Below are 11,349 nucleotides of genomic sequence, written 5' to 3'. Positions count from 1 at the left end.
GTGAACTACAAGTGTTTACACACCAACTTGAACACCAAAGATTGATTCAAGAAGAGAATACAACACCTATAGTGTTGTGGTGTTATTGAGGATAGGTTTGGGTTGTACTTGGCTGAAATTTCGTATTGTTTCTACTGTTTAAGGTGAGTATAAAATACTACTACATGTATTTGATGTTATTTGTGTGTTGGTTACATTATTTGAGCAAAATACTACAAGAGAAAATTTGAAATAGTTTGAGATGTTATGGGCATTAATGGGATGTTTTGGAAAGGTTGTTTCCATGAACTATAAATGGTTGGAAACCCTTAAAAATTACTCTCCTATGATGTTGTTATTATAAAATATTGTTTACATGTCGAAGTTGTTGTTAGTACTTTGAGTATGAAGAGAAAGGACAACATAACAATGGAAAGTTGTATTTGTTGTTGTTGTTAGCTTGTTGGGCATTTTGAGGATGAATTAGGAGATGAATAGGAGGTTAGAAACCCTCCCATTGTACTTAATATCATGCTGGCTATGTTGTTAAGTTAATACATGAATGAATTTGGGGTTAAAGGGTTCAAAAAAGGATTCAATCCGAGCTTGCAGTTGGTCGTGTTAAAAAGTAGTTTCATTGGTGATGTTTATGCACTTGTTGTTGTGTATTTTGATTTATGTTGTGGTGCTGAAAGTATATAGGTGAAGTTTGTATGGGTTGATGTTGATTGATACACTTGGTAAAGTAAGGAAAACAGGGGAGATGCTGCTCATTTTAATATAAAAATAAGCTTGTCGTTCATTGTACGATAGTTGCATCTTTCGTAGCTTAACGATAGCATTATTATCGTTACTGTTGATTGAAGTGTGACGAGAGGAGTTTAATGTGGTTATCAGACAGATTGTGATAAGGTATATTAAGTCTATCCCTTCTTTCTTTTGGCATGATCCAAATGATACAAACAAAACGAGCAAAATACGCAACTTCCATAAATGACTCTATTCATAGAAATGCTAGAGATGCTTATGTTATTGATTCCTCATGTGTCCTATTATTCTATCATCTGTTCATGGGTCTCAGAAAATATGTAAGTTGATAAAGTTTACTTCATGATATTAATCAAATGCATAGTGGTCTTATGACATTCCGGAAGATTTTATTGACGTACTTCTCATGCATTGCATTTATTTATACATGTACATTGACCCATGAACAGATGGCTTATATACGCATATATATGTATATATATATGCATGTGGGAAAAGGTTATGACATTATATACGCACCACCACCTGATCAACTGGTATACGTTGATGATTTGCCCACAGTGGCCGAGATGATATGATGAGATGCCCTCAGAGGCTTGATGATGTTATGAACGCATATACCTAAGCATGGTATGATATTTATATGCATATGCATGACATTGTAAATATTAATGATTCACAGAGTTGTTTAGACTTACATGTTGAGTATTTTACTCCATGTTTCTCTCATGTCTATTATTTACTGATTTTCATTCCTTACATACTCGGTACATATTTTGTACTGACGTCCCTTTGCCTGGGGATGCTGCGTTTTATGCCCGCAGGTCCCGATAGACAGGTTGATAGCCCTCCAAGTAGGCTATCAACTCAGCGGAAGATGTTGGTGCACTCCATTTGCTCCGGAGTTGCTAATTGGTCAGTATGATTAGGACACGTATTGATTGGTATGGCGGGGCTCTGTCCTGACCTTTATGGTATTTATCTACTCTTAGAGGCTTGTAGACATATGCCATATACGTAAAATATTGTATGGCCTTGTCGGCCTATGTTTAGTGTACGAGTGATCATTTTGGTCTTATAGGCCCAAGTTGGTATTACATGTTTTATTCTAGTTATCCTACGACAGCCTTTCCGTCTCATTTACCTATGATAGTATGATACAAAAAGATACGTTATTCGTATTCGGTTGAGTAAAGTACCGGGTGCCCGTCGCGGCCCATCGGTTTGGGTCGTGACAAAATCCTACTGGGTAGTTTGTTGTGATTTTTTCACCTTTTGAGCCGGGTGTTTTCCATGTAAAACTACTTGCGTTCTTTACTTTCTGTATTATTATTCCGCAACAGTAGTATAAGGAACACATATAAGAACCAGGCCCTTCTATAATCTGTGCACACGAAAAATTGGACACCACAAAAATCAACCCCCCTCTTGTGTGGTATTGAAGTATAAAACATCAATTGGTATCAGAGCATGTTATCCTTGAAGAGGCTAATACCTTAGGAGAAGATTAAGATGAGTGCACCACTTGGAAATTGGGAAGAGCAATCCACTGATAGGCAACCACTCTTTAATGGCCAGTACTACTCTTGGTGGAAGAACGGAATGAGAGATCACATTCATGGAGAATATTATGAGCTATGAGACATTGTCACTGATGGTCCACTGGAAACCTTGAAGAAAAATGCTGAAGGAGTAGATGTGCCAAAAATAAGAGCGGATTTCAATGCCGAGGACTAGAAGAAGTTGGAGAAGAATGCTAAAGCCAAGAAATAGCTTGTTTGTGGGCTTGGTCCAGATGAATACAACAGAATCCAATGTTGTTCCACTGCTAAGCAAATTTGTGACACACTGCAAGTGGCCCATGAAATAACAACTCAGGTAAAGAGATCTAGAGGTACTCTAATATATTCTCAGTATTAGAACTTTGTTATGAAGGATGGGGAAACCATTCAGGAGATGTACACAAGGTTAACTACACTGACAAATGAACTAAAATCTCTTGGAAGGATTATCCCTGAAGAAGAAAGGGTTGAGAAAATACTTACTAGGGCCTTGCCAATCACTTAGGAAAGCAAGATCACTGCCATCCAGGAGTCAAAGAACATTGCCACTCTCCCACTAGATGAATTGATTGGGAATCTCACCACCTATGAACTTACGAGACAAACCATGAAAATAGATGTACCTAAGAAGGAAAGGAGCTTGGCACTCAGAATCACTGAAGGTTCTGATTTTGAAGATGATGAAATGGATATGATCACCAAAGACTTCAAGAAGTACCTGAGGAGAGGAAATGGTTCTTCAAGAAGTGGAAGCTACATCAAGGCAAAATCTCCTGAGAACTAAACCAATGATGGCTGCTAAAAGTGTGGAAAGACTGATCACCACATCAAAAACTGTCCATTGTGGGAAATTGAATGGAATAAACAAAGAGCTGAAAAAAGGAACATGAAGAAGGAACAGGTTCAACCTAAGAAAAATAACAACAAAGGATCAACCAAGACTATGGTCGCTGCTTGGGGAGAAAGCTCAGATAATGATGATGAACGAGTACTTATGGCCATTGGAGAATCTGATGAAGAAACTGAGGTAACTGTCTTTCATCTCAAAGACACGATTAATTTTTTGTCTAAAGAAAGGTTATCTGAGTTACTACTAGAGCTAATTGATGAATATGAGGATGTGAATAATGAAAAGGAACATATGTCGAAAGAATGTGTGATTTTAAAAGCCAAGTGCAAAAACCTGAAACTTAAGGCTTGTGAAACTGAAAGTGAAAATACTATATTGAAGAACCAGGTTCATACACTTGACACAACTATCCTAGAACTTAGATCTGAAAATCTAAAATTGAAATTAGGAACAGGTAAAAAGACAACTGATCACACACAATTCACTTTAGAAGAAAGTGTAGGAAAAATGTAAGATGAGTTGTATAAGAAGGATGAACAAGTAAGAGTCCTAAAGGAGGATCTGAACAAGGTCAATCATGAGCTAGATAGAACTTGTAAATGGAACAGGTCCTCTGATGCACTTTTATGGCTACAAAAACATCATAGTAGTAACAGAAGAGGACTTCGATTTGGGAACTCTGCACCTACGTGGGATCCCAAAAGCAAGTACCTTACACTCCCTGAGAACAAGATTTACATACACTGTGGTAACACTGGTCACTATAAGAGTTAATGCACTACAAAGTAGAAGGCAAGTCAAAAGAACAAAAATTTTGTTCTAGGGAAAAATAAGCTGCTAAGTTCGGGTAAAAAGAATTTGATTTATCCTTTTGCCTATAGAAAGGGACCCAAGATAGTTTGGGTTCCTAAGACTAACCCTTGATTTCTTTTTGCTGGTCCAAGTGAAGGGAAGCAGCCAAATATGGTACATAGATAGTGGATGCTCAAAGCATATGATAGGAAGTAAGAACCAGTTCCTTTCACTTGAGGACCTTAAAGGAGGTAATGTCTCCTTTGGAAATGGAAAGAAAGGTAAGATCATTGGAGTTGGAAAAGTAGGTAAGACTGATTCTCACTCCATTGAGAATGTCAACTTGATAGATGGACTGAAGTACAATCTAATAAGTGTATCACAATTTTGTGATATAGGTAACATGGTAGCCTTCACTTCTAGAAAATGTTTTGTGATTAATCTTACCACTGACAAGATAGTTTTGCAGGGAAAGAGAGTGAACAACATATATATTATGGATCTATCCACACTTTCAGATAATGAACTCATTTTGCTTAAGTGTGTTGGATAATGATCCCCTCCTTTGGCACAAGAGACTTGGACATGCCAGTTTAAGCCAGCTCAATAAAATAATCTCCAAGGACTTGGTGATAGGGCTGTCTAACATTAAGTTTAAGGAAGATAAAGTTTGTGAGGCTTGTATAAGGGAGAAGTAGGTAAGATCCTCTTTCATAAGCAAGAAAATGGTAAGCACTACCAGGACGATGGAACTGCTCCATATGGATCTTTGTGGACCAATAAGAACATTGAGAAGTGGTGGTAAGAGATATGTTATGGTGCTTGTTGATGATTACTCTAGGTTTACTTGGACATTGTTTTTAACATCTAAAGATGAAGCATTTGACATGTTCACTTCTTTTGTTAGAAAAACTCAGAAACAACTAGGTAATCAACTTTCATCAATTAGGTCTGATCATGGTACTGAATTTGAGAATGCAAAATTTGCTGAATTTTGTGATGAGCATGGAATGAATCATAACTTTTCTGCTCCTTGGACTCCACAATAAAATGGAGTAGTTGAAAGAAAGGATAAGACATTGGAAGAAATGGCTAGGACTATGCTTCTTTCTACTAAACTGCCCCATAGCTTCTAGGCAGAAACTGTGAACACTGATTGTTACATCATAAATAGGTACATGACTAGACCTCTTGTTGAGAAGACTCCCTATGAGTTACTTTAAGGGAGAAAGCCAAATATATTCCATCTTAGGGCACTTGGATGCAAGTTCTTTGTGTACAATAATGGTAAAGACTCCATAGGTAAGTTTAATCCCAGAAGTGATGAGGGAGTATTCTTGGGATATTATTCACATAGTAAAGCTTATAAAATTTATAACTAAAGAAGTATGTGTGTAGAAGAAAGTGTACATGTGATTTTTGATAAAGCTAATATTCTTTCTGAGAGACAGAAACAAGATGATAAAATAATTGGGCTGGTAAGAAACTCAAATAAAATCACAGCCCAGTCTGAAACTGCATTAGAGGAAGGAACATATGATGTAACATGTCCTTCCACCTCGGGCAACCTGACAGGGGGAACTGAACAAAGAGGAACTGATCCTCAAACCTCGAGGGAACCTGTCCATGAACATGTTCCTTAGAAACAAAACATTGAATGAATATCTAGGGAAAACCAGATGGTTGTGAAACCTTACAAGTATCAAAGTTCTCATTCCATTGAGAATATAATCACTGATCCAACTTCTGGAATCAAAACCAGATCATTATTGAAGAATCTTTGTGCTTTTGATGCTTTTTTGTCTCTTATTGAGCCTACAAATGTTGTTGAGGCTTTGTAGGATGAAGATTGGGTGAATGAAATGCAAGATGAACTCAACCAATTTTAGAGAAGTCAAATTTGGTATCTGGTACCAAGTCCCAAGGACAGATCAGTAATTGGCACACAATGGGTCTTCAGAAACAAACTTGGCGAAGATGGAAGGATATAGTCAAGATGAGGGCATAAACTATGATGAAACTTTTGCTCCAGTTGCAAGATTGGAAGCAATTAGACTCTTTATAGCCTTTACTTCTTACATGAAATTTACTCTCCATCAGATGGATGTCAAGAGTGCCTTCCTCAATGGCTATCTAAAGGAAAAAGTGTTTGTCAAGAAACCTCCGGGCTTTGAAAGCAAGGAATGTACTGATAATGTGTACAAGCTTGACAAGGCACTTTATGGGCTCAACCAGGATCCAAGATCATGGTATGAAAGACTGTCAAAATTCTTGCTTGAGCATGGCTATAATAGAGGTAAAATTGACAATACTTTGTTCTTGAAAGAAAAAAGGTAAAGATCTCTTGGTAGTTCAGATATATGTTGATGATATAATTTTTGGAGCAACTACTGATAAGTTAAGTAAAGAATTTGCTAAACTAATGAGGAGTGAATTTGAAATTAGTATGATGGGTGAGTTTAATTTCTTTTTAGGCTTACAAATTAAACAAAATTCAAATGGAACTATGATCCATCATCAGAAATATGTGAAAGAGTTGCTTAAAAGGTTTAAAATGGAAGACTCCAAAGAAATTGACACTCCTATATCAACATCCACAAAATTGGATATAGATGAACCGGGTTCATCTGTTGATCAGAAGATGTATAGGGGAATGATTGGCTCTTTGTTATATCTCACTGCTAGTAGATCTGACATTATTTTTAGTGTAGGTCTTTATACTAGATTTCAGGCAAATCCAAAGGAGTCCCACTTGACTGCTGTCAAGAGGATCTTGAGACACCTAAAAGGCACCACTAACCTTTGTCTATGGTATCCAAAAGTTAGTAATTTCAACTTAGTAGGATATGCCAATGCTGATTATGCAGGTGTTCTTGTGGATAGAAAGAGAACCTCAGGTATGGCACACTTTCTTGGCTCATGTCTTGTGTCTTGGGCCACCAAAAAGCAAAATTCTGTGGCCTTGTCTACTGCTGAAGCTGAATATGTTGCTGCTACCTCTTATTGTACTCAATTGTTGTGGATCAAACATTAATTAATGGACTTTGGAATTGATATAAGTTGTATCCCCATATTTTGCGACAACACCAGTACAATTAGTATGACTAAGAGCTCAGTTCATCATAAAAGAACTAAGCACAAAGATGTTAGGCATCACTTTTTGAGGGACAACTATGCAAATGGTTTGATCACTGTGGAATTTTGTGACTGACAAGCAAAACGCTGACATATTCATAAAAGCTCTAAGTAGAGATAACTTTGAAAGGAACATATTAGAATTAAGGATGATTAAGATCACCTAAAATGAACTAGTTCTAAGTCGAAAATTGATTAGATAATTTATGAATTTTGAACTTAATTAGATTGGATTTTGCTCAGTCTCACACTTTCGCTAGTATACTCTTGTGCCATGTGCTAAAATGTCTCATTAATATATAATGATATTATATTTATTTTCTTGGAAAATTCAGACTTACACAAGAGAATTCTTAGTGAAGAACCTGGTTCATCAAGATTATATGGCATGTACTCTCCACTCAGCATATTTTGAAATAATTATATTTGAATCATGATCAAAAAGAGAGTCCCATTTAAATCCAACCCCCCTCAAACTTATCTGCTACAAAAAGAACTAGTTTCACCCAAAGAGAGTCCCCAACACAATACTTGCCTAGAATCTAGCGAAGTCTCTAACGTCTTTTCAAACTGACTTCCAGTTTGATTAGACTCCTGAGTTTCTGAAAAGCTACCGTTACCCAATCAAACTCTCCCTTCTTAAATTAATTTGGCCTTACCCATTCTCATTCTAAACTCTCCAGTTGTCAAAAATTTCTCTCTATCTTCTCTCATCTTCTCAACACTCACATTTTGTCTACAACCATCAATGGCCAGCCTTTCTGAAAATCCTTCATCACCACCCAAAGAATCTACACCCACACCTTCAACTACACCCTCAACCACACCTATCTCTAAGAAAGGAAGGATCAAGAGGCTTGCTCGCAAGAACGTCACTGACAGTGAACAAATCAAGAAAATAAATAAATAATGGAAAGCAAACCAGGTAGAGGAACCCCAAAAATATGAAGAATCCTTTAAGTCTGCAACTGGGAGGGGGGGGGGGGAGAAACTATTTCATATGAAACAGACAGGTAACATCTGGACCTAATATTACATATGAGAAAATTTATGGGGTTGCTGAGAATTTGGAGAATAGGTTTATTCTTATGGGAACTATTGTTGGGGGTGAAACCACTGAATCCGAAAAATTGATGGTAAAAATAAAAGGAAAAAGGAAAAGGAGAGTGAGGGTGCTCAAGGTGATATGAGGGAAAAGGGAAAAGAATGAGTGGTTGGATCTTCACCTACTCCTACCGAGTTGACTGGGGAAACATGGGCTATGGTGTTGTGGAGTGAGGAAGCTGTTGAAAGGGAAGAAAGTTTGAAAGAAGAAGGGGGTTGTGGGTTTGGTGATGCTAGTGCACCTGAGGGTTTAGTTAGGTTGCAGAAGAGGTTCCAAGAACATGTTCCATATGTGCAGGAACCCCTTAAAGATCTATTGAAACGAGTGTGTGACAGTTATAATCCAAAAAGGAAGAAGAGCTCAGGAGTAAAATCCTTGGAACTGCTAGGGCAAACATGAAGAGAAAGGTTGCTCCGTCTATCCCTGTAGTGACTCCTCTTACAAGAGGAAGAGCTACAAGGAGTCAAAAGAAGTAGAGTGAGTCTGAACTTTAAAACGCCTTGGAAGAAAGTAAACGAAAAGCTGATGTAATGGGAAAAAAGAAGGCGAGTGAGCCTGTTGAGACAATTGAGATTGAGGAAATGGACCTGGTCCTTCATGATAAAGACGAGGCAGAAGAGGTAGAGGTTGCGACTCCAAAGACAAAGAAAAGAAAGACTTCCAAAAAGAAGTCTCAACCTTGGCAAAAAGAACCAGGTCTGCCATGAAATCTAGAAAAGTGTAAGCAGTGGAAGAAGAAGAGAGTAAAGAAGATGAAGAAACCGATGAAAAACATGACAATAAGGATAAGTTTAGTAAAAGAACCATCTTGAAGGGTAGACTCCTCACGGACTTGGAGGAGGAATACATGGTGATGCCGCTGGAAACACTTCAACTGCGGGTTGGAAGGACATGATCCTTCAGTGGATGGAAGGCCTGCTAGATCTAAAATTGTGGAGTTCATGTCAAATTGTGAAATCAAGAATAGCAGGGTCAACAATGTGGTGAAAGGGGTGACTGTGAGCTTTGACGACAAGGAATTGGGAGAGATTTTGGGAGTACCTGCTAAAGGGTACAATGATTACAAAAAGCTGAAATGGCCACGCCTAGAAAACCTCCCCACCTCCCTTGCCATTACAAGAAAATTTGCTGACAATGAGTTAGATCTAGAGCCCAAGCATGTGTACAAAAGCGAGATGAAGCCTGCCCATAAGTTGCTCTTCGAATTCGTTAAAAAGATTGTGTTGCCCAGGAAGGAAAGAAGGCACATTGCCACTTTCATGGACTTGGTCCTTATAGAATGCCTGAATATTGGGAGGTAGATTTATTGGCCATGGTTTATGATACAGTTCCTTGATAGGGTTCTAAATAGCACCAAAACTCATGTCATGCCCTATGGCTCCATTCTCACCACAGCGCTGGCTCACTTTAAGGTTTCCTTAAAGAAATGGGATGTGAGTACAAACAAAGATAACTTTGGGGCAAATATCTTGACTGCTTGTGACTTTGAAGTCCATGCTACTGCTAAAGAACCTGGTTCTTCCAAGAAGGTGCCTGTGAACAACAAAGTGAGAGTCTCGGTGTAAGAAAGTGGAGATAAGGATGTTTAGATTTAGAGGCTGAAGAAGAGGCTGACTGAAGTAGAAACTGAGAGGGATGCTCTCAAGACTGAGATTGCAAAAGAGAAGGAGAAGAATGAAGGCATTCTTCATGATATGTTGAAGTTGCTTCAAGCCAGAAACTAAGAACCTAGTCCTTCCCAACCTTGAAACCTTCCTAGCCTAGTTAGACAAACCAGTGACCCAGATGGGATTTATTTTTGTTCTTTTTGCTCATGATACCTTTATTTTCTTCTACGCTTTGTGGATGACTAGTATCAATGATAATCAACTATTTTTGTGCTCTAACAGTTTGTTGATGCTTCTTAGATAACTAATAATATTAGATTGATATATGATAATTGACTCCATGATTGCATTTATAGTAGCCCCAGTGCCCATGAGTGAAATCTAATAAAATCTGGTTATCTAACATATTAAGCAACTTTTCGATGGTGCCGAAAGGGGGAAGATAAGTTGTGCTTTTTACTTTGGACTATGATGTTTATAACCTAATGAACCTGGTCCTTAATGATTTGTGACTTTAAAATAGAAAGTGTTCTAACATTGTGTTGATGTTGAGTCGAGTTGAAACAGGTCTCATGCCTATGAAAAGCATAGAGTTTGTCATCATCAAAAAATGGGGCACGGGCAGATTCAAGCACAAGGCATGCGCGTGAATGAGATAAGCTTAAGTGGTTATATCTGATATCTCCTGAACGAAAAGGTTGCATAATTGATAAGGAGAAGGACTCCTTACTCGAAGAGAACTCTATCCTAGATAAGGGATGAGTTAGAAGTTGAAGATAACTAGAACTCTTCCATCAAGGAAGATGATAGCATTAGAATTCTAGTTATTCTTATTCTACTAACTCTATATATTTCAGGATGTTTTCATTTTATAGGTACGCATAAACGCTGAAGTTAAACGTGAGTTGAGAACAAAATAGCAAGGCATTTTGCAAGCAATTCCTGTGTGATTCAAGTGTGCGAACCTGAAGCTACATGAACCAGATAGAAGAACCAGTTCCAAGTGTCTGTCTTTTATTCTAGTTCAATTGTTGGAGGGCTTTTGAGTTGTACCCAGCTTTCTTTAGAAGCATTTGAACTAGGTACTCTGAAGTGTAGTGTTCAAGTTAGAGTTAACATGAAATTATCGCAACAGTCTGAGGCTGGTTGCCACAAAGGGTTAGAGGTAATCTTTAGGTTTATAAGAGTCTTGTGAACGTTGTTTTGGCTCAGTGATTTAGTAAAGTGCTGAAAAAATCCTACAGGGTAGTAGGTCGTATTTTTTCACCTTTTGAGGCGGGTATTTTTCACGTAAAAATACTTGTGTTATTTAGTTTCTGCATTTCTTATTCCGCAACAGTAGTATAAGGAACACATAAAAGAACTAGGTCCTTGTATAATCTGTGCACATGAAAAATTGGACACCACACAAATCATATTGAAGTATAAAACATCACTTTTTTACGGAAATTCTTCTCCCTTTCTATTTTCTGATCACCAGGATCACGAGGACAAAATCTTTTGGATTTCATTTGTCTGCAAAATCTGTTAATTATTTGTAAAGCCTTACCA

The sequence above is a fragment of the Nicotiana tomentosiformis genome, chromosome 12 (assembly GCF_000390325.3).
Source record: "Nicotiana tomentosiformis chromosome 12, ASM39032v3, whole genome shotgun sequence".
NCBI lineage: Eukaryota > Viridiplantae > Streptophyta > Magnoliopsida > Solanales > Solanaceae > Nicotiana > Nicotiana tomentosiformis.
The sequence above is the reverse complement of the archived record's forward strand: the minus strand, read 5'-3'. Positions refer to the sequence as shown.